This window comes from Cupressus sempervirens, chromosome 8 (assembly GCF_028749045.1).
Source record: "Cupressus sempervirens isolate cs-2001-9-10 chromosome 8, ASM2874904v1, whole genome shotgun sequence".
In the NCBI taxonomy this organism is placed as follows: Eukaryota; Viridiplantae; Streptophyta; class Pinopsida; order Cupressales; family Cupressaceae; genus Cupressus; species Cupressus sempervirens.
In genome coordinates this window covers 268660060-268686528 of record NC_143125.1, presented here as the reverse complement: position 1 = coordinate 268686528, position 26469 = coordinate 268660060, and positions in this window count along the sequence as shown.

The following is a 26469-nucleotide window of genomic DNA, read 5'->3' as shown; positions in this document are numbered from 1 at the left end:
CGTTGAATTACTTCTAATCATAACTTATTCGTCTAAAATCACATCTTTATGAAATAACAATGATGCATCCAATGTACTTAAACAATATACAAGTGTACATTTTAGATTGCTCAATCATCCACTATACATGTTACAAGGTATGAAAACCTTAAAAGAATAAACATCCATGTAAATAAAGTACATCATCATCCAATATTAATCCATGACATAATGAAACCATAACAATACATGATACATCATCACAAAAGACATAAACATCCATCATAAAAGATAACCATACGTCACAAACATAAATAACTAAGTGCACGGCTCCTCCCAACCGTAAATAGCATCATTAGACCATCATGGATCCTAGCCATCCCTCCGTGCGTAACATTCCAAAGCACCGAAGAGATCATCGGTATTATCATAGTAGGAATGTCACTCCTAAAACATCCTACTAACATGCAAAGCAAAGCATAATATATCATCAACTAACATATGTAAATCATCAATATAAGAAACATACCAATAAATACATCCATCATAAGGTATATCATCTATCATAATGACCCAAGAACATAATGAAGATAAATACCAACCAAGAATACTCCAGCCACGGTGTCTCCGACGGATCTCAAATGATAAGAGTGGAAAATACACTACCACCCGACCACGTGGATCCTAAGTGGTCCACTCCCACCGTGCTGAGGAGATAATCTCAAGTCCCAAACAAGCTATCAATCCACAAAGCATAAATCTCTATAAATCTAGGAATCCTAAAAGTACACTAACTCAAGGGTTCCATTACACAAAATCGACATCTAATTCCCAGAGGCACACAATGACATGTAGGAAACCTACTCTGCAAGCAGGAAAGTGTCATCACATTTATCTCGTACAAGTTACCCTGGCAGTTAGCTAAACTCCACGGGTCCATACAGATCTCATGCGGTCACTAGTATCCTCTCATACTGACGAGGCATACTATGGAATGCAAGGTCGCAACCATGCGTCTCACTACTCCCATCCTAGCCTGTACAAGCGCTCCAGGCATGGGCGAGAACCAAAACAATTATCTTTTTAGGTTCATTTAATCCCCATTTAGTGTGTAAATGTTATCACTTATTAACCAAACTTACAATGAGTTACCCTGGCAACCACTTAGGGCCCCGACCCCCATTGCAAGCCACTTCCCGACACTACAAGTAGATTACCTACCCTAATGCTCATGGAATCATAAATCACCACAGTCCTGTACAAGTGACTGTAAAGAAAATCCAAAAGATAATCCATAAAAAGAATCATCAAATATCCACAATATAAGCATCAAATATCCACAATAAGAATCATCAAATCTCCAAGATAAGAATCATCAAATCCCCATGAGCATCTGAAAAGCATCCATAGAAAATCATGACCACAACAGTTCTCTATTGGAAACTGAAGGCATCACTAATAATCATAAGTATCCATTGGTTCTCAATAACCAAAATATATCTCAAAATAATCACCATATCCATTGGTTCTTCAACAAGCAACCAAGAATATCTCAAAATCATACTGATCAAATATCTCAAAATCATACTGATCGAAGACTCCAAAATGGTTGAGTCAAACATGTCACAACATGACATCATCAAAAAATAAATCCACATTTCAGTCCCATCATGGCGACTATATTATAACCAAGGATAACTGATCGATGACTCAAAAATGATTAGCTCAAGTGTCTCAGATACATACATCTCAGCTTCACACATGAAGACTGATGAACAAATACAAACATTTCATAGAGCATACGATCACATTACCATGGTTGGGCTTATAAAGATCGAGACCAAATAAAATCAACATGCCAACACATCTCATAACCCCCGAGCCTTTGGTAACAACCTAGGACTGGTCAACACTAGTCAACCCAAAAGAACCCAAAACAAGAAGCATATAGAATACACGATGCAAACACATGTTTTGGTTTTGCTATAATCTCATAGTTGAATAATGTGTGGAGTTTCATTTTCCATTTTCAAATGTAGGGGTTTCTAGTTTTCGTTTCAAGTATACTTCAAGTGTCTAAGTTTCATCATTTGACCTACAAGTCAACCCTTTTTCCCCGATAGCATTATCCTTCCATTATTAAGAATTACATTCTATGAATAACTTAAGAATAACTATTTACTCATTAAACTGATCATCATTGACCTTTATATTAAATTGTCCTTTATATTTAACTATGATCCATATTCTAATTGATTAACTCTTCTTTTAAGGTTACTTCTACATTTCAACATTATCAAAGGATCATTATTCTTTTATAAAAGAACCAATTATCAATCCTCGAATAAGAAGAATTATAACTTAATTAAAATGATCAATTTAACCAATCAATTAACATGGATATACCATCCATGACCTATCAACATTCTAATAGTCTTCAATTAGAAACTTAATTAAGTATTACTAAAGTTTGATTCTTTTAATTTAATCGTTATCATCGTTGACAACCATATAATATCTAAAGTCATAATTCAAGTCATAAAATTTATTAATTTTGATATCAATATTTCTACAATCTCATTAAAAGAATTATATCAATTAAATCTCTACTACATAACTTAATTATTAATTAAATCTAATTAACTCTAATTAATTTAATTAATAATTACATATCCAAGGCAACGTTCCAATTAATATCAGTTGACTAATAACTAACTAGAATTCTGTAAAATAAAAGTCAACTATAATTCAATACTCAAATGATCATATTAATAATTCATTAGTAATAATTTGCTAATATTTATTAACAAGCTATATTGAAAATCTTAATAATAATCTTGTAACATCCATATTCGTCCTACTAATATTTTCTTAACAATTTCGTATTAATGATAATCATTTCGAGTTAAAACTCTATCGCATTTAATTATATTGACAACTCATTAATTGATTAAAATCAATTATAACCCAAATCCAGAAATTATTATCTTTTGCAAAACTTCAATCAATAAATAATTTCCACTAAATTAACTTTAATCAGATTATTTGATATCTATTTAAACTATTTATTATTTATTAATAGTTTGTTAGACCCAACAAACATTAATAAATAAACTAATCACAACTATAAATAGTCGATCTAGAGAATCTTTACATAAACTTCATTAGTTAATGTTTAACTAACTCTTAACACTATTAAGGTATATCCATAATTTATTAATAATACATAACAATTCCAATCATAACAAGATTATTAAATGTTATAACAATGTCTATGACCTTTGTCAATTAGATCCATTATCATTTAAAGTCTCTTAATCAACATCATTAAACAACTATTATCAACATATCCTAAATTACCATCTCGTAATTATTTAATATCCCTTAAATATTAAGTCAACCATCTTCTGATCCCTTAATATTCAAATTAATGTTTTAAATTAATATCTCTTTTCGATTAACAATAGTTGACAATTATTATTAGATCGATAAACAATTATCAACATTCAACATTTGTAAGTAATAAGGTTGAAGACAAGTGCTATATATGTATATATATATAACATAACTATTACCAAAACACATATTTAATATATATATATATATATATATATATATATATATATATATATATATATATATATATATATATATATATATATATATATATATATATATATATATATATATTAATAATTACAATTTCAAAATATCATTGAAAGATCGAATTGCATATTAATCATTTTGCAAAATGGTTAATAAAACAATGTATGCATTTTACATTATGGTGCAGGCTTTGAGCCGCTGCCACCCAAGTATACAGCAGTGCCGTGTGGCAGAGAACAGGCCTGCTGTGGCAGTTGAGCGCCCCGTCGTGGGTACCCTGCGACCACTGTCGCAGAGGGAAGGTACCGAGTGCGGGTCTGTCCCCCCCCGGTATTAATATATATATAACATTTTTAAATAAACGTTTTTCTTTTTTTTTCCTTAATTCGATTTGTAATAAAATTTCCACCATGTGCAAATTCGAATTTGTAGATAAAGTTTTCTCACTTACACAAATATATACATATATGTATATATGTATATATATGTATATACGTATATGTATGTGTGTGTGTGTGTGTGTGTGTGTGTGTGTATATATATATATATATATATATATATATATATATATATACAAAATTTGTTATCAACCATTATTGTATTTAAAATACACATATATGTATTTATTTATATGCAGATTTACAAAAGAAAATGCATACTTAGATTTAAAGGACTTTTCTAAATAAATATTTTCCCTTTGAAATAATTGTTTTCTAAACATATCCATTAATTCATTCCAATAGGTTTAACTATAGATTTTGAAATCCTCTTTCTTGATTTGATTCTAATTCGAACCCAAACCCGATTTAGATCTAGTTTTCTCTTCCTATATTGAAACTAGGGTTTTCTATTGTTTCCTTTGCAACCAAATAAAATATCTAGATGCCAATTTTCAATTATAGATTCAATCACAAGAGTATTCAGACACATAGACATGATAAAGATAGGAAGAGAAATAGTGCAAAGAGAATATGCGATTATCACGAGTGCACCTGGACACTGATGCTAATCTGTCATGCCTCAAAAGTCCATAGCAAATTCCTTCCTTCTCCATCATTTGCAACTCCATCAAGATCCAATCCAACCAAATCGTCCAAGTGACTAGAAAAGCTAGAAGGAACATAGAAGCATGTAGAAAATATATGAGCATATGAACTTCTCAATGCATGTAAGCTTTGAAGCTTCTATTTTAAGCTTGTAGCTATTCAGCTTCCATTAAGCTTGTAGCTTGTGGCTTCCATTCTACTTGTTCAAACACACTAGGAGAGCCTCAATTTAAAGGCCTCTAAGATGCATCTAGAGTGTCTCTAGAAACAACCAGAAGATAAGCATGACAACCAAGCATGAGTCTTCTCCAACCTTCTAGATGAGTCTTAAGGTTGTAGACACCATGTGCTCAAATATAATGCTAACTTCTAAGTGTAGACAACTTGTGCAAACTTAGAGTGCAAACTCCAGTGTTGTCTACATGACATCTCTCGAGAATTTGCCAACTCCTATGTGAGAAAACAATGCACATTAATTAATATAATATTTAATTTACTCTTCCCAATTCAATTTATTTATTTATTAAATCTCATGCACTAACTTTAATAACTCCACTTTTCAATCTTAATATATTTATATTTTAATTTCATGAGATTTAGTATCTTTTAATAATTTAAAATATATTTTCCACTTTTAAATTTCATTTTCCAAAACTTAATTGCTAAAATATTTATTAGCTTTAATAATAATATTATTTAGTCATTTATTTAAAAATGAACTCCAAATATATTATTATTAAAATAAATATTGTTGCATTCCAAATTTAAAATTTTAACTTTTATTTTCACATTTAATTATTTTATTTAATTAATTTCCCAATTAATTAAATAAAATAAATATTAAAATATCATATTAATTTTCCATTTAATTAAACCATTAATTAAATCTTTTAATTAGGCTTAATTAATAGAAAATACATCAAAGACTCACAAGGGTAAAATATGAAAATCCATCATAGCCAAAATACATACAAAATCAAATCAAAGGTTTAAATCACGAATTACGTTATCCAACGTATTCAGAGCGTACTCAACTCGGATACTTGTCCTAATTTTCCAATTAGAAAAAATGGCTTAAAGGGTTGGGATTTGGACTTGAGAATTTATCTCCCCTCTCTTATTATTGAGATAATATGATAGGGTACACTCATCTTGACAATTCAGGGAAGTCGATACCCGGTACCTACAACCTGCATAAAAACCATGCATGTACAGACACAATATATACTAAACTAAGCAGGCAATGGCAGGAAGTGGTGCATCGTGTAGATCCCGACTAGCAGGTGACTACGACTCCCTTCCTTACCACATCAGACACGCCATACAAAAGCAAACACGCACACCATACACATGCAAGTATGGGGTAAGTATCCATAATAAAACACATAATAATAAATCATCTTACTAATCATCATTAATAACTGCAAACACTGAAAATAATCATCATGAATACATGAAATGTAAAGTCTAAGTGATCTCATCACATAATAAATTGAATCCATAGTAGAATATCTGATAATCTCAAAACAATGCTGCTAACCATCAACATAAAAGTAGCCTTAAAAGAGTTCAGCAACGATAACAAAATGCGAACTAGGGGCAGGCACTACACTCTAAGCATTGGTAATGACCACTATTTTTATTGATTTCTTGCCTTGGGTGATGGAACCCATTAGGAATGTGTTAAAGGGTGATAGGATTAAAAACATTCTCCCCCACACTGATATGCAAGTTTCGATCACTATTAATCCTAATATAGACATTCCTAATGAGATTGCATTCAATTTGCAAGAACAATTTTTTTGCGTGTCATGTTACTTATATAGGAGGTATAAATGTGTGTTTCCTATGCCCTAAGGAAGACCACATGCAACTTCCTTCCCCATTACTAAAAAATATACCTTGGCCTGCTACCCAATATAACCCCTCTCATCCTATTGCTAACACTTGAGCCTCGCCTAAAAATTTAAATTAATGTGACCATACTACTCCTACTAAAGCCACACCTTCTTCACTTTCATCTCTTTTCGAATAACTTTCATCATTTTTCCTACCAAAAACACTCATAGTGGGGCTTACATAATGTAATTCAACAAAGAGCTCATCCACAATTTGGGGCACTTGTGGGTCATCCATACACTATCTGAGAATGTGCTATTGTGTGCCCTCAATGTCCATTTTCATGATGCATGAGAATCCTAGGTGTAAGGACAATCCTGCATAACCCAAATTTTTTTTTTTCATTTTTGTCTTTTTTAGTAAGGGTTGTTTCATTGCATCATTTCTATTTGTGGAAATTTACTTTTTTTAGTAAGTTGGTCATACAAGCTCATAATGTTTTGATTTCTCATGTGGAGGTTTATCTTAGATACATTAGCCTACCATTAGAGTTTAATTGTCATACCATTTGTATTGGTGAAGTTATTGAGGTTTTTTGGTATGAAATATTTGAACTCAATTTTGAGGGCCTTAAAGTATCTGAAATAAGGTTGAAGCCTAATTAGCAACACGACTGCAATTAAAGAGTTAAAGATCGGGATTTTTTTAATGAAAAAAGTGGTTATAATAGCATAATAGAGCTATAGTTAAAAAGTTATGGCCTCTAGAAGTTGGGTTACTTGAAATTATAATTTTAAATTATTTTGAGCTAACTCTAATGAATAAAATGTGAAAAATAAAATAATTTATGGTTGGTCGAGCTCAAGGTTCAGGGCTAAATTATAGAACCTCTATGGTTAGTGGAAAATTGTCTGTATATAGAAGGTTTGTAGCATTTGTAGAGAAGTTTTGGGTGGTAGTTCATGGATCTAGCTTGTAGAATATTATAAGGAAAATTCCCATGTAGCTTCACATGTCATATTTTTGAAATCTATAATTCCATACTTTTGGAGATAATAAGTGTACTATCTTAAAATGGATTCACTTTTCTTTTAAGACATTTTAGCCCCCTCTTCATAATTCCTTCTTCGAACCATGGAAATGCATGTGCTCAATCTCCTTTTCCTTCCTCTTCTTCCATCTTTCCACTATCTCTCTAGCATCTACCTCTTCTTTCTGTGGTGCCTAGGACTTGACCTCAAGGACCAACTTGACTCAAGTTGACCTAGTCCTCCCAAGTTGACCTAGTCCCTGGAAGTTCCAGAGCTCAGGGCCCAAAAGGCCTCGAGGGTTTAGATTTTTTTAAAATATCATTACCCAATTGTCATGTATTGTTTTACCACTTGAAAACTCATATATAAGGAGATTCAAAGGCTTCTTTTTCACATCCCATCTCATTAATCTCAAGCATGCAATCAAGATCTTACTCTCAAGTCCATATTTTTTCATTCAAGGAGTTCAAGTATTTAAGATTTTCAAGCATTTAAGCAAGGAGATTTCTATCTAGCATTGAAGGATCCTTTGTGAGCATTTCCTCTGCAAGATCCAACTTATTGTTGACCATCAAGGGAGGAGATCTACATTGAAGAATCATCATCTTCTTCATTGATGCAATTCTATATCCATGGCACCATGATGGGATTATGGTAGATCTACTGCAAAGAGTAATGATACCCTACATTCCTAATTCAAGATCTACATTACATTTACATATGTACAAGCAAGGTAAATCCTAACATTCATCTTATATTTTAGTCATTTACATTTACATTTCTCAATTACAATTAATTTATTAACTTAGGGCTTGACCAAGGAAAGCCCTCATCAAACCCCAACTCCAAGACCTTTCTTTTCTGTGTTGATTTGAAAGTTGGGAGTGAAAAGGATTATTGATCTAGAACCTATTTTTCGGGAGCTTTCTAGAGAAGTTAATTTGAGATTGCTAGACTATGCCAACCTAGTTGTAGGAAGCCTTCCCAAGTCAATCTAGTCCTTTAGTCTCTATTTTCAAGGAGATTCATGGGTTTGGTTCCTTTTTTCATTTTATTCCAAGATCCGCAGACAATATCTAGATATAGTTTAGATCTGTGAGTTTTGGAGCTATAATACATCTTCCACTATGTATTTCAAGGTGAGTCTTTCTCTTTTTATTTCCTTTCATATCTTTAACCCGAATTTACATCTTAATTTGGTTGATTATGTTTACATAACATCTAGATAAGTAATTAGTTAAATTTCACATTCACACTATCTTGTTAAGGGCCTAAGAGAGTACATTTCCTTGTATTGCATTCCTCTTTATAGTTTTAATTTAGTATTAGCTCTCTTCTTCCTTTGGGTCCTAGCTAATTTAATTTGGATCATAAGTGGAATCATACTTGGAAAAATTCCCCTCTTTCCTCACACACATATTTGAATGGCTTAATGATCCCATAAAGTGGAAGTCTACATTTTATTAAAGTCTTTCCATTTTACCACTAAACAATAAGAAGCCCATTTTTTAGTTCTTTCAAATTGTTGGTGTTTCTCTACTTTTGTTATGTGTTTGTCTTGTTAAGGGGAGAAACCCTCATCATTTCATCACCACCATTATCAGGAAAAGTGATGAGATTTATTGGAAAGATAATACAAATGAAGAAGGTGGGGCCTTAGTAGGAGCAATGAGGCTAGATAAATTCAGATTTTTAGTCTATATAATTCTCTTCAATTTTCCCATAATCTGCAGTCTAGATATGATCTTGGAAGAAGTCTCACAAAATTTTCCACAAATTTGTATTCTATTTACTACCTCATTTAATAGGTACGAGTCACTTCCAATGTGATTTTTTCAAGTTATATCTCTTGTTCACTTTCATCCTGATGATGGATCACAAAGTGTGATCTAAAATATTGATACTAAAAATACATACATGATTGAATCTAGAAAATTTTTACAGTAGCTTTTGTAGAAACCTAAATCTGATTACTATAGTGTATTATGATAGCTACGATGATATAGGGTTTGAGCTATGATAGTATAACAGGATGTTCTACAAATAAGGTTTAGGTGTCGGGTTCATGCGAGATGGGGAGATATGATACCATTTTGTAGGTAAGCATGAATTTTGTGGTACCATGGAGATTGGGGACCAACCAGACACATACCCGTGTTGATTCATAACTCTTTTATGCAGGCTCATGTAGCTGCTTTACTAAGAATTCATACTGCATAGCCTCCTGCAGGATCTCTAAAAGTGAACCAATAGTGGCCATGGCATTTGCAACCTTGTTTTGCAATCTGGAAATTTGTATGAACTGAATCTGAGTAAAATACTCCTTCAACTGATCTACCAACTCCTTGTAAGGTTGTAGTTTGTCATCTTTGGTTTGATATCACTGATTAAATATTTATTATTTAATTAATTAATTGGCATCCCCTAGTTAATTAATTAATTAAATTAATTATAGTCCAATTGATAAAATTAAATAATAACTCGAAATCAATTTATCAATTAAATCCCTATTCCTCTATTAAATTAAATAAATCCTCAAATCTATTTAATTTAATCCCACATCTCTCATTTTATTAAATAAATCATTTAATAAATCATTCCTAACCCTTAAAACATCCCTAAACCCTACCTTTACCCCTAATCCAACCCATCTACCCATACTAACCTCACTTAGCCACCTAACTAACCCATCCCATCAAAGCTAAGCCACTTGCCCCCTAACCCCCTTTCTAAACTAAGTCTAATCCCCCTCTTAAACATGTGCACAACTTTAAGCAAGGGTTAGGACTTGCTAACCCAAGTCAAAGTCAACAAGTCTCCCTTATCCTCTTCCATCCCTATCCAAGAGCATTAATGGTTCTTACATGCCATTAATACCTCTTACATCCCTCTTAATACCTCTTACATCCATCTTACACACTCCTCCTCCCTCATTACTCCCTTTGACCAACCATCTTGCCCATCCTCTCATACTTATTCTCCTTGTGATAGTTATTCTCCTTGTGACAAGTGTCACTCCCTGGTTGGCTACAAAGAAGCACAATCCATGTGCTCTCCTCACCTTGCATCCTATCCCTCCCTCATCCTTTCTCCATCCTCACATCTTGATCCTCCATCTAATCACCCCTTAGCCTATCAATGAAACCCTCTCCCTTCACAAATAGAATCCACTTTCATGCAAACATATAATGCCCCACTAAGCACTACATCATACCCATTTTTCCACCATAGCCATGCTAAAATCCACCTTCACCACCATTGTTGAATCCTCCATCCACTTCCATGCTTGAAAAACACCCATCCATTGGAAGATTGAGCACATTGTGAGCATACATCCCCTATCCATCAAGGACATATCTACATCATCGTAGGTTATACCTGAGGAGCTTACCATTCTTGGTTTGCCTTCCTTTTGGTGGTATCACAAGTGTTGGGTTATTTAGTTTTGTAAATTCTTTTAATAGTTAGTATTCATTTTGTACTACTAGACTAGGAGATACATTTTGGTATGCCTGGTATTAATCCCCTAGTATCCAATCCTGCATCAATCATATTCATAGCTCCTACATCAATCATAATCATAGCTACTGCATCAATCATAATCTTAGTCATCACCAATCATAATTCTTAGAATTATTATCTCCTCAAACCTCCCATCTTCCAAATTACTTCATTGGGTCCAATGTAAAAAGCCAATCACTCCCCCTCCCTCCCCCTATAACTAGTGTTCTTAACCATTGGTTATCCTAGTGCACAAGGTTTTCCTTTGTATCATCCTCCCATCGTGCGAGTATGCACTTCCTTAAAATCCCCTCCCTTACACACTCTCAGTCCTCTTGCTCACCTTAGATTCTTGTACTTTTCAAGAAGCCACTAGTCCTCACCTTCTCTCCTCACCACCTTCTTGAGGGAGCATCACACAGTTCATTGTCTCCTCTTCTACTCAAAAATTGGGGCAACCATGTTGCTTTAAAAAGTCTTCCTCATGTCATTTATATTCAAACTTCTTTGAAATAGTGTTGTCCCAACACTATGTCAAAGAGGGGCAAAATGTAGACACTTAAATCTGATTACAAAAATAGGTAATCATATTTAGTCATCTCCTAAGACATCATTGATTAAATATTTATTGTTTAATAAATTAATCGTCACCCTCTAGGTAATTTATTTATTTAATTAACTATAGCCCAATTGATAAAATCAAATAATAACCTAAGATCAATTTATCAATTAAATCCCTATTCCTCTATTAAATTAAATAAATCCTTAGATCTATTTAATTTAATCCCACATCCCCCATTTTATTAAATAAAACATTCCTAACTCCTAAAGCATCCCTAAACCCTACTTTACCCCTAATCCAACCCATCCACCCATACTAACCTCACTTAGCCACCTAACTAACCCATCCCATCAAAGCTAAGCCACTTGCCCCCTAACCCCCTTTCTAAACTAAGTCTGATCCCCCTCCTAAACATGTGAACAACTTTAAGCAAGGGTTAGGACTTGCTAACCCAAGTCAAAGTCAACAAGTCTCCCTTATCATCTTCCATCCCTATTCAAGAGCATTAATAGCTCTTACATGCCATTAATACCTCTTACATCCCTCTTACACACTCCTCTCTCATTACTCCCTTTGACCAACCATCTTTCCCATCCTCTCATACTTATCCTCCTTGTGACAAGTGTCACTCCCTGGTTGGCTACAAAGAAGTGCAATCCATGTGCTCTCCTCTCCTTGCATCCTATCTCTCCCTCATCCTTTCTCCATTCTCACATCCTAACCCTCCATCTAATCACCCCTTAGCCTATAAATGAAACCCTCTCCCTTCACAAATAGAATCCACTTTCATGCAAACTTATAATGCCCCACTGAGCACTACATCATACCCATTTTTGTACCATAGCCATGCTAAAATCTACTTTCATAGCCATTGTTGAATCCTCCATCCACTCCCATGCTTGAAAAAAACCATCCATTGGAAGCTTGAGCATACATCCCCTATTCATCAGGGACATATCTATGTCATCATAGGTTATACCCAAGGAGCTTACCATTCTTGGTTTGCCTTCCTTTTGGTGGTAACCTCGTCCTATCACAAGTGTTGGCTTACTTAATTTTGTGAATGCTTTTAATAGTTAGTATTCAATTTGCACTACTAGATTAGGTGATAAAACTTCCAATATTCTCTTCTTCAAACTTACTAAGATCCTCAAACTTGTACATCAAATCTTGGAGATTGACTTTCTTTATGTTCACATCTTCTTCATAAATAATTTTGAGGTTTTTGAAAATTCTTTTGTGGACTTAGCGGACATAACCTTTAAAAGTTATAAATCACTTAAGTAATTGATAATTGCATTTATTACCTTTTCATTGTACTCACATAACCTAATCTTATGTAAAGATAAAGGAGTAGTAAAATCTTTTTTCAACATGTTCCCATATTGCAAAAGATAGAGAACAAAACTAAGATTTCATCCACATCTTTCAAAAATAATAGTTTGTGAAATCAAACTTTAGTACTTCACAATTATTTTCTTGGACAATCTCATAGATTCCTTAGGTAGATGCACTTTTCCTAGAGGGACCTCCCTCTAACACCAATAGTTGAACATACCAAAAGACTAAGGGGTGAGCCAAATTAGTCTTCAGAAAATGCATAAAGTTTTTTTTAAATCACATTAATTATTGTTAACCACCTTAACATCAGATAAATATAAATAATTGAATACATACGTCACCATTACATTTTTAAGTGGAAAACCCAATGTGGGAAAACTATAGCGAGAACAACTCCCTATGTAAAACACTCATTACAATATTATTTTAGGCTCAAGGACTAGGTATTGCATTGCCCCTAGTTTGAGTTGTAGAATAAGGTTTACAACCTTCCAGGGAAATATATAAGTAACTTGAAAGATGAGATGCATGATCCCAAAGGGAGATAAAAAAAATACTAGAAAGATGATGCTTATTTCTGTAGGGAAAGATATATATCTATATAGGATACCAAAATGACTCATTGTATTTTAGAAGAAACACAAAGAAGATGAACTTAAATGAAGAAATCTTCCAACAATGAAATTATCCTCAAATATGTCTAGTAAACATGTTCATGAAAAACACAAAAAATGTATCCATTGTCTGAAACTCTAATCTCAAACTCAATTTACTAAATGACACGATCATGAAATTCTAACTTTTAATTTACTCTTCACCAAATGATCTTATGCATCATTCATAATCAATTTAAATATCAAATTATATATCCAAACGCATACATATGCATGTGCACACACACGCACACGCATATGCACATGCACACACACACGCACACGCACACGTGCACACACACACACACACGCACGCACCCACCCACACACACACACACACACACACACACGCACACGCGCGCACACACACACACACACACACACACACACACACACACACACACACACACACAAACATCAACTTATTTCATCAAATATCTCAACTAGGTTAGCCACAAAAAAATAAAATTGAAATAGGTTATCCATGATATATAATTATTGAAAATGTTCTCCACTCCAAGAGTTAGAGGAGATCCAAAAACATAAAACCCATATTATTAGTCACTTTTAATGGTTTTCATGTAACAAAACATGTTTCAAAATTAACATTAAACATAACCTATAAAATAATAGTGTAGCACATTAATAAGTTGGTCCATAAACATCATACGATATAAATAACTCAATGAAACTCTTCACACAAACATGGGAAACCCCATAACTATATACTAATTTAACCTACACTACAAACCATATGATCCAATAAAAAAAACTAACATAAAAAGTACCAAGAAAAATAACATTGCCACCTCTCTTCTAGAGAAAACCAAAACCTAAAATCTAAACTCAGATACTACACAAACCTTATGAACATGTTTGAGCCAATATGCATAACTAGACACCACACTATGAATTAATGAAAAACCTTTTTTGGACCAAATCTTGTAGACAACCTCACTATTAGTAAACTTAAACTATCAAATATAGATCATTTTCAAATGTACAAAACCTAGAAACATAATAGTGCAACATCCAATTAAAAAAACATTGTATACAAAATTATAAGTCGTCGTAATAAAGTGTGAAATATTGTGGAGAATTCTCCTAAATAGACTTCAAATACTCTTTCAACATATTCTCTCTCCTAATACTATAAACTTCTAAAAATAACACATACTACATAGAAACATTAAAGACTAAAGGAACATCTAAATACAAATTTTTAGACCTTCACTAACATCAGATAAACATAACTGAAAGTACAAGCTCATAGTTTTAACATTAAAAATTAGATCATAGTGTATAAAATATGTAGAACAAGTATCAAGGTATCTAAACAAGTAATGCATGTTTGTTCAAGACTAAACATAAGTTTGTTAGAATATTTTAGAATAACTAAGAGGGGGGGTGAATCAATTATCCAAGGTCCAATGATGTCCAAGACAACTTTTTCTACAAATCCTTAATGGCACATAACTGAAGTTATCATGCATACAATTAAACATTGAAACATCATAAAAAGTAAACATGCATCACACCATAACACTAAGGATTTTGATGACCTAGAAACCCTCCAAGAATAAGAAGGTAAAACTGGGGTGGGGATGATACCCACAGAATAACTGCATAATTGATTTCAACCACTTCTAATGGTCTGCCCTGTTAAAGGCCTGCCCTGTTAAAGGCTACAACACATTGTTAAATGTGACCCTGTTAAAGGATTTCTACACCCTATTAGGAGTGTGCCTTGTTAGAAGACTTAAGAACATTCAATTTGGAATGTCACTCTGTTAAAGGATTTACATAGAGCTGTTAGGCTCACCCAAGTCCATGGGATTTACAGTCACCTTCTCAAAAGAATCTTTAATCCTTCTCTAAGGATCTCCTATCCTCCTCCTAAGGATCTCTTATCTTTCTCCTAAGGATCTCTTTATCCTTCTCCTGAGGATCTCTTTTGTAGGGCCCATTTGCCATTGCACCAAAAGCCATGACTTTTAGTGAACATGGAACACCACATAATTAACCACCTGTGGGTAGGGGAGCATGTCGCATCACCCAACAATCTCCCCCTCGACGTGCATACCAGGTGCTTACGCGGGTCGGGAAGGCACCGGGGAGATTTGAACCCATGACCAGGCCAAAACCAGGCTCTGATACCAATTGCAGGTCCCATTTTCCATTGCACCAAAAGCCATGACTTTTAGTGAACATGGAACACCACATAATTAACCACCTGTGGGTAGGGGAGCGCATCGCATCACCCAACATCTTTGTCCTTCTCCTGGGGATCTCTTTATCCTTTTCCTGAGGCTTATTCACCTAGATATTAAGCTAACCTAGCAATGTAGGATTTCAATATCTAATACAATGGTAAGAGAGTATTATAAGAGTTTTGACCTGATAAAGATTGCAACCCTAACTATGCAAATTTCAGATCACTCTTCAATTATTTTCTTTGCTTGGCTTTCCTCCCTTGCAGTGCTGATAGCTTGTTCACCCTTCAAGAGGTGTCTCCTTGAGTTCTTCCACTTGTTATGCCAATGTATTCTATGGTCACTTGATCAACTCAGAGTCTTGATGCTATGTTCTTATTCCTCTTGGCTTCTTCACATGACCACACTTAAGACCAACTCCCTCTCATGCATGTGCATTTGATCTTTGACCTATAACTCCTTATAAAGAAGTTATGTTCTCGATTTACCACTCAAATCTTTTGAGAAAATGGTATAGTTTTCCATCCAAATTGTTTCTTCTAGAAAATCCATGATAAATCCATTAGCATTCGCTTTGAATTGGTTTGCATGGTTTACATAAAATTTTGTGACATCTACTCATCATCCTTATCATCCAACTAATTCACAAAATTCAATGTAACAAACTTATCGCTGCTGATCTGGTGAGTCTTTGACTTAACAAATAATGTAGCAGCTCGGCATCATTGATTTACTGATGCTGGACTCTTTCTGTGTTACTCGACTTCTAGTGTTATTTTACTAGCACTCAACACCTATAGCATTTTCTTCTTTGCTTCACACTTGAATATCACTTGGCTCCTATATCTTGCTCGGCACCTGAAGTCACTCGGCACTTGATCTTCACTCGGCTTCAACTGAGAATTTGTTTGGCTCTAACTAACTTGAGAGTATGTCATCATTACACTATTTCATCAATGGCTTAGCTAATCCTTATACTTCATTGCAACATCATAACTTCAACCTTTCTCTAGGTACTCTAGTTACATCTTATTGATTGCCACCTCCTTGTCAATCAACCAATTGATAGTATTTGGATCACTTAAGCAATTGTCATTCCTGAAAGTAGCAAGTTTGACATCAATGACAAAACAATGATTGAAAGATTCTTTACCAGTTCCATTTATGATCTTTTCAACCATTTCCAACAATCTCCCTCTTTGGCATTGATGGCAAACCAAACTAATCAAATGTTTAAGCTAATCAACTTAGTTACCACCAAAATTACATATGTTTTCTGCTTGGTATATAACTCCTTCTTTTGCTGCTATAAATTGAATCCTTTGTTCTCCTTCTCCCTTTGGATTGGTGCATCCTTACTCTTTTGAATCTCCCTCTTACTTTGTATTGATCAGTTTCTCATATATCTCCCTCTTTGACATAAATGCCAAATCTTCAACATGCTAAATATAAGCTTTGCATCTTCATGTTTTCTCCCTCTGTCACCATGCTTGTGACTGATCTGGAGTTTCTGCTCCTATTGTCATCCTCTGCATCATTCTTCTGATATTTTAATGATCTACTCCTATTGATGCAGGGCAACTTCTATGTTGCTTTTGACTGCTTGAGTTAGGGGCATTACCCCCAACTTTCCTCTACGATATTCATAGGCATCCTTGGGCAATGGATTGGTGAAGATATCTGCAATTTGTTCCTTTGTGTGAATGTACTCCATCTTCACTTGTTTGTCTTCCACTAATTCTCTGACATAGTGATACTTGATTGCAATATGCTTGGTTTTTGCATGCATTACTGGATTCTTGGATATGTTTATAGCACTTGTATTATTACAATACAGTATCACAGGTTTGGTTACCTCTTCTTTCATTCATTTCAATAGATGTTTAAGCCATACAATGTTTGTGCAATTGACTGCTGCTACCACATATTCTACTTCTACAATGGACTGAGATGTGCATGTTTGTTTCTTGCTAGTCCAAGTAACTAGCCTTTTATGTAAGAATAATGCTCCTCCACTTGTTCCTTTCATGTCATCAATGTTGCCTCCCCAACCTACGTCTGTGTATGCATTGAGCTCAAACTTCTCATTCTTTCTGTAATATAGGCCAAAATCATTAGTTCCTTTGAGATACCTCATTATCATTTTTACTACCATGAGATGATTTTCTCTAGGATTAGTAGAGAATCTAGCCACTATTCCAACTACTAGTGCTATGTCCGGTCTACTATGTACAACATATTGTAGTTTTCCAATCATGGATCTGTACATTGTTTGATTGACTTCAGCTGATTCATCATTTTTAGATAGTTTATGTCCTGTTGCCATTGGTGTGCTAACTGGTTTGGAGTCTTCCAATTCAAACTTCTTGACTATCTCCTTGATGTATTTTGATTGTGTCACAAATATGTTTTAGTTGATGTACTTGCAATCCTACAAAGAACTTGATTTCTCCAAACATAGACATTTCAAACTCATGTTTCATTTTGTCAGAAAAACTTTTGCAAAGTACTTCCTTTCCTCCAAAAACTATGTCATCCACAAATATTTTAAATACAAGAATATCCTTACCTTCTTCTGATTTGATGTACATGTTGCTATTGTCATCAGTTCTTTCAAATCCTATTTGCACCAGATACTTGTGAAGTCTCTCATACCATGCTCTAGGGGCTTGCTTCAATCCATATAGAGCCTTATGTAATTTGCATACCTTATTTTTGTTCTTTTCATCAACAAAACCTTTTGGTTGCTCTATGTAGACTTCCTATTCAAGTATACCATTCAGAAATGCAGACTTAACATCCATTTGATAGACTTTAAATCCTTTGAAGGCTACATATGCTAGTAAGGTCCTTACTCCTTCCATTCTAGCAACTGAAGCAAAAGTTTCTCCATAGTCTAGTCCTTCTTCTTGTGCATACCCTTTACAAACTAGTCTTGCCTTGTTTCTTGTGATTTCACCATTCTCATCTAACTTGTTTCTAAACACCCACTTGGTTCCAATTACATTCTTGTTAGTTGGTCTTGAGACTAAGGTCCATGTCTTATTCTTCTCAATTTGTTCTATTTCTTCTTTCATAGCATTGTACCAGTCATCATCTATTATGGCTTCACTTACTATTTTTGGTTCCATTTTGCTAAGCAGACATGTTTCACTTCTGAATCTATTCCTTGTCATTGGTCCTGCCTCTTTGTTTCAAATAATTTGATCTGCAGGATGATTTCTTCTTACATACTTTTCCAATACTGGTACTTTCCTTGTTTGCATGTTGTCTCTTTCTGAATCTTCATGTATATTTTCATCAGGTATTTTTTCATTTTCTTCTTGTTGGTTGTTCTCAGAATCTGAATGAACATTTTTTGTAGTCTGTAGCTCGACTTCTGAATGTGTCTACTGTTCGGCATTCACTATCTGTGATTTGACAGATACTGGATTTTGTTGCAGATTATCATTTTGAGTTGCAACTTCACCATTATTAGGTATACCTTCATAAAAGTATACAAAGGTCTTGTATTCTTTTGCTTTCTTGGTGTCCTCAACACTTTGAACTTCTGCAAGCTCATCAAACTTCACATTTGTGCTTTCTACTACTTTGTTAGTGTTAACATTTAAGCACTTATAAGCTTTGCTTCTAGTAGAATAACCAAGAAATGTTCCTTCCTCACTTTTTGCATCAAACTTTCCATTTCTAGACTCTTTATATATATAGCATTTGCATCCAAATATTTTGAAATATTTTACATTAGGAGAATGCCCATACCATAATTCAAAAGGTGTTGCATTTGTACCTTTCTTGACTTGAACTTTGTTGAGTGTGTAGATTGTAGTACTTATAGCTTCTCTCCAGTATTTGAGTGCAATATTTTTCTCCATCATTAAGGTCCTGGCATAGTCAATAACTAATCTATTCCTTCTCTTTGCTATACCATTTGGAGGTGGAATCCTAGGTGCTGATGTCTGCCTTTTGATTCCTTTTTCATTGCAGAACTCTTCAAATTCTCTTGATGTGAATTCACCTCGTCTATTAGATCTAAGACATTTTAGGCTCTTTCCAGTCTCTTTCTCTACTCTGGTGAAGTACCATTTGAACATTTGAAATGCATCTAATTTTAGTTTCAAAAACATGACTGTCATCATCCTTGAATAGTCATCTACAAATAGCATTATGTATTTGTCACCTTTGTAGCTTTGCACTTCAATAGGACCACACAAGTTAGTATGAACTAACTCTAATACTTCATTAGAAGTATAAGTCTTGCTTTTGAAAGTTGACTTGGTCATCTTCCCTAGTTGGCATTGTTTGCATTTGGTAGACCTCTGACTTTCTTCATCTTGCTAATGCTTATCAAATTGTTAAAATTTACATGACATAGCCTCTTGTGCCATAACCATACATCATCAGTTTGAACAATGAGACAAGAAGCATCTTCCATGTCTAGATAAAACAAATTACTCCTAGTCTTATCACCTTTTCCTATTAGACTTCCTTGAGAATCATAGATTTTGGCAATTCCATTTCCAAATTCAAACTTGTACCCTATGTTGCTTAACTGTGAGACACTTAACAAGTTATAATTTAGGCCTTCAACATAGTATGCATTATCACATGATATCTTTTCAGTAATCTTGATACTACCTTTCCCTTTGATCTGACATGGTGCATTGTTACCAAATCTAACACTATTTCCTTCATATTGAGTAAAGGAAATGAACTTACTTTTGTCTCCAATCATGTGATGAGAGCATCCACTATCTATGATCCATCTACCATTCCTATTGATGTAGGTTACCAGGGTAGTTGCTTCATCTTTATCTGATTCATCTTTCATAGCCACATAGACTACTTCATCATCATTCTCATCAGAGTCTTCTTCAACAATGTAGGATCTTTTGCCTTTACCTCTGTAGTCCTTATTGTCCTCTTTCTTGTTCTTGAAATTGCCTCCATCCTTGTAATTTTTCTTTTGTGTGCATCTGGCTGCAATGTGACCAACTTCATTACAATTAAAACAAATGTTTGGTAGCTTACCTTTGAATTTTCCTCTTCCTCTGTGAAATATTCTTGCTAGTAATGCCTCCAATTGGTCCACATCATCTTCATCAGTACTACTATCACTAGATACATACTTTCCTTTTCCATTCTTTTTCTTTGTTTGCACCTCATCATTGTCTTTTATCATCATCTTGGCTTTGAATGCAGATTCAAAGTTTTATGGCTTGTAGTTTTCAAAGTTGGATAGGTCAAAGGCAGTGAGTCTTCCAATTATTTCTTCAAATGTCACTGTATTTCCTGGTACACACCTTAGCTCTTGGATGGCTAATACTCTTATAGCATAGGTGGGAAGCAAAGTTCTCAAGTATTTGCTAAATACTATTTCTTCTGCTAACTTTCCTCCTAGGCTTCTTATGCCACTGACTACTTCCTTCATTCTTGCACCATATTGAGCAGCATTTTCTCCTTCTTCCATTTTCATGTCATCAAATTTTCCTCTTAGGCTTTCTCTTTTGGCTCTCTTGACATTATCATCTCCTCCATAGATTCTTGATAATGTTTCCCACGTCTGATGTGAAGTATCACATCCTTTGATGTCATCATACTCAGCATAGCTTAGTGCTAAAGCAATATCTAACATCGCTTGATTGTGATCCTTCTTCTTGCTCATGTCATTTGCAGTGAGGGGTCTTGTAGGGTCTAAATGATCAACTGTGACTGAGGTCTGTGCATAGTCACCTATTGATCTGAGGTGTAGCTTCATCAGAATTTGCCATGCAACAAAGTTGTCTTTGTTTAGCTTGGGAACTTCTCTCTTGGACATCTTGATCTTCCTGCTACTAGTTGTAGAACTAGATCTTAGTGTGCAAAGAACATTAACAATAAGAGAAAAATTCACAAACTAAAACTAAATTCACATATATGCTTAGAAAAAGAAAGCAAACAAGAAATGCAAACCTCAAAAGAGAAAACACTCCATGCTTCCTTGATTTTGTAGATGTGTCCTTTGATGTGGATGTATACTCAATTGCTTGCCCAATTGCTTCAGTGGTGGAGATGGGTAATGGAAAATTGGTAGCCTTGTGAGCTCTCAATTTGGCATTATAAGGTTAAGATTGATGACTTTGGTTCTCAAAATAGCATGGTAACTTTAGCTCAAAGATTGTGATTGAAATGACTTGGGAGGGGATTCAATTTATAGGCTAAGGGCTTGAGGGATGGAGGGCTAAGATGCAAGGAGAGATGAAGGCTTAAGGAGGACTAGGATGCACTCAAAGGAGATCACATGGATTGTGCTTGTTTAGCACCAATGGGAAGGTGACACTTGTCACAAGGAGGATGAGTGTGAGAGGGTAGGGTAAAGGGTTGGTTAAAGGCATGATGAGTGGGGTTGAGTATGTAAGAGAGATGTAAGAGGAATGAGTGTGGAAGAGGGAAGAGTGTGGAAGATGGATGTAAGAGTCATGAGTGGGCTTGTAAGAGTCTTTTATGGTTTGTAAGAGCACTCATGACTTGGTGGTTGGGATTTTTGAGGGGAGACTTTGATTTGGTTTAGGAAAGTCTTAAACTTGTTTAGGGAATGTGACAACATTAGGGGGTGGATTAGGCTTGGGTTTAGGATTAGATTAAGGATGTTAGAGATGTGCAAGTGGATGGCATTAATGAGGGTGGGTGAGTTAGTGGCTAAGCTTGGTTAGTATGGGTGGATGGGGTGGATTAGGCTAAATGGAGGATTAGGGATAAGTTAGGGGTTTTTAGATTTGAGGATTTTATTTATCAAATAGATTTATTTAATAAATGGGGATTTTGGAATTAGATAGAAGAATAGGATTTAATTGATAAATAATAGGTTATTTGATTTATCAATTAGGACTATAGATGATTAATTAAATTAATCAGCTAGGGATGGAAAAGGATTAATTAAATAAGAATTTAATTAATGATGCCTTTAGAGATGGCTAAATTAGATTACCAAAGTAGTGTAATCAAATTTAGGTGTCTACACTAGTACCTTGAAACAAATCAGCAGTGGGCTCTGATACCAATTGTTAGAATTCTTTAGAATAAATGAGAGGGGGGTGAATCAGTTATCCAAGGTCCAATGATGTCCAATACAACTTTTTCTACAAATCCTTAATGGCACATAACTGAAGTTATCATACATACAATTAAACATTGAACAACGATAAAAAGTAAACATGCATCACACCATAACACTAAGGATTTTGATGACCCAGAAACCCTCTAGGAATAAGAAGGTAAAACTGGGGTGGGGTTGATACCCACAAAATAACTACGCAATTGATTTCAACCACTTCTGATGGTCTGCCCTATTAAAGGCCTACCCTGTTAAAGGCTACAACACATTGTTAAATGTGACCCTATTAAAGGATTTCTACACCTTGTTAGGAGTGTGCTTTGTTAGAGGACTTAAGAACATTCAACTTGGAATGTCACTTGATTAAAGGATTTACATAGAGCTATTAGGTTCACCCAAGTCCATGGGATTTACAATCACCTTCTCAAAAGAATCTTTCATCCCTCTCTTAGGATCTCCTATCCTCCTCCTAAGGATCTCTTATCCTTCTCCTAAGGATCTCTTTATCCTTCTCTTAAGAATCTCTTTGTCCTTCTCCTGGGGATCTATTTATCCTTTTCCTAAGGCTTATCTACCTAGTTGTTAAGCTAACCTAGCAATGTAGGATTTCAATATCTAATACAATGGTAACAGAGTATTAGAAGGGTTTTGACTTGATAAAGATTGCAACCCTAATTGTGCAAATTTTAGATCACTCTTCAGTTCTTTTCTTTGCTTGGCTTTCCTTCCTTGCAGTGTTGACAACTTGTTCACCCTTCAAGATCTGTCTCCTTGAGTTCTTCCACTCATTATACCAATACATTCTATGGTCACTTCATCAACTTAGAGTCTTGATGCTCTGTTCTTACTCCTCTTGGCTTCTTCCCATGACCACACTTAAGACCAACTCCCTCTCATGCATGCGCATTTGATCTCTAACCTGTAACTCCTTATAAAGAAGTTCTGTTCTCGATTTCCCGCTCAAATCTTTTGAGAAAACGATATTGTTTTCCATCCAAATTGTCTCTTCTAGAAACTTCATGATAAATCCATTAGCATTCACCTTGAATTGGTTTTCATTGTTTATATAAAATTTTGTGACATCTACTCATCATCCTTATCATCCAACTAATTTACAAAATTTGATGTAACAAACTTATCGCTGTTGATCTAGCGAGTCTTTGACTTAACAAATAATGTAGCAACTCAACATCATTGATTTACTGATGCTCAGCTCTTTCTGTGTTACTTAGCTTCTAGTGTTATTTTATTGGCACTCAGCACCTATAGCATTTTTTTCTTTGCTCGGCACTTGAATATCACTCAGCTCCTATATCTTTCTAGGAACCTGAAGTCACTCGACTCCTGTATCTTCACTCAGCTCCTATATCTTGCTCGGCACCTGAAGTCACTTGGCACTTGATCTTCACTCAGCTTCAACTGAGAATCTATTTGGGTCTAACTAACTTGAGAATATGTCATCATTACACTATTTCATCAATGGCTTAGCTGATCCTTATACTTCATTGCAACATCATAACTTCAACCTTTCTCTAGGTACTCTAGTTACATCTTATTGATTGCCACCTCCTTGTCAATCAACCAATTGATAGTATTTCAATCACTTAAGAAATTATCATTCTTGCAGTTTGACATCAATGACAAAACAATGATTGAAACACTCTTTACCAGTTCCATTTATGATCTTTTCAATCATTTCCAACAAAGTTTTATCAATTGCATAATATAGAAGAGCCACATTTATCTACTTTATTTTTTATGTGGATCCTATTCAAACTTAGAGGTTAATTTTCACTACTTCCTTTGAATAAATTCCCCCCGTATTTTTTCTACAGGGGTTTGGGGACAACACCTCTATGAGGAGGTCAAGGGGAAAGACCCCTTGCAGGGTCCAAATGTAACTCCCTAGGAGGGATCTTGGAGTTGATCCCTAGGCACGCTCTTTTTCATAATACAAGGCAGTGTTGAGTGGAAATGCCCCCATGGTCATAAATGACTTTATTATTATAAAAGGCATTGGGAGTTATTTTTTCTATTGTATGACATATTATAGCCCTAATTTTGTAACTCACTTAAGTTGTATAAAATGGTTTAGGCTTACGGATTTTAGAATGGAGGGTAAGGCCACACAACTAGTTCCCACTTTTCATCAAGAATGAAGCAGATGAATAGTTGGAATTTTTTTTTGGGCAACTTCATGCAAATCCTTGGTTTTCGTCGAAGCCTCCACATGGGTTCACTTGAAGCTCGAGCAGCCCATGGGCCCACTTAGGCTTCGAGCGAAGCTTGGGGATTTGAATGAAGCTTATAAGGCTTCATTCAAAGCCTATAAGGTTTCATTCAAAGCCTTTCTTAACCCTAGACATCACCCAAAAATAGATTTTTAAAAGCCATTTTACCATTTCATTGTTCATTGGTATGACTGGTTTTGCAGTAGGGTTTGGAGCGAACTTCATGATGTCTTTAGTTGCATCATCATTCTAGCTTACCATTTTCAACCTCCTTTGAGCATTTAGCATACTAGGTATGTTCATTTTTATACTTTTAATGATTATTTAGTTATTTTTAATTAATATTTAGTTGATTTTGATGAATGATTAGTAGTTTTTGATGAATATTAAGTTATTTTTTTAATGAATATTTAGTTTTTTTTAATGGTTATTTTGTTATTTTTAGTATATATTAATTAATTTTATATTTATATGTTATAAAATATTGAAAAAGTATTTTTAAAATTGTAGTTAATGGAAGACATAATATGTTTAGAGATATAAAATGCTCGGTAGATAAATAATAAAAACCAAAAATATGATTAGATGTAGAAAAATAAAATGATTAGATGTAGAAAACCAACAATAGGATTAGATGTAGAAAACAAAAAATAATTTAAAACTCTAGATGAATAAAAAAATTAAAATTACCTTCAATATCTAGAAACTCTCTCTCTCTCTCTCTCTCTCTCTCTCTCTCTCTCTCTCTCTCTCTCTCCTCACTTTCTCTCTTCTCTAGAATGTTCTCTCTCTTCACTCCTTCTCCTCACTTTCTCTCTCCTCACAATTTCTCTCTCCTTGAATTCTCTCTCTCCTTTCACTTAGATCTCTCCTTGCTTTCTCTCTCTCTCTCTCTCCTAACTTTCTCTCTCTTCTCACTTTCTCTCCCTCTTCTTACTTTCTCTATCATCACTTTCTCTCTCTTTTTACTTTTTCTCCTTCAACTCTCTCTCTCTCCTCACACTTTCTCTCTCCTTACTCTCTTTGTCTCTCTCTTCACTTTTTCTCTTCTCACTTTCTCTCTCCTCACTCTCTCATCTCACTTTCTCTCTCCCTCTTCTTACTTTCTCTCTCCTTTCACTTCTCTCTCCTTACTTTCCCTCTTAACTTTACTTTCTCTCTCCTCATTCTCTCATCTCAATTTCTCTCTCTCCTCACTTTCTCTCCCTCTTCTTACTTTCTCTCTCATCACTTTCTCTATCTTCTCACTTTCTCTCTCCTTCAACTTTCTCTTTCTTCTCTCTCTCTCTCTTTAGTTTCTCTCTCTTTTCCTTCTCTCTCTCCTCAATTTCTCTCTCCTTACTTTCTTTCTCCTCACTTTCTCTCTCTTCTCACTTT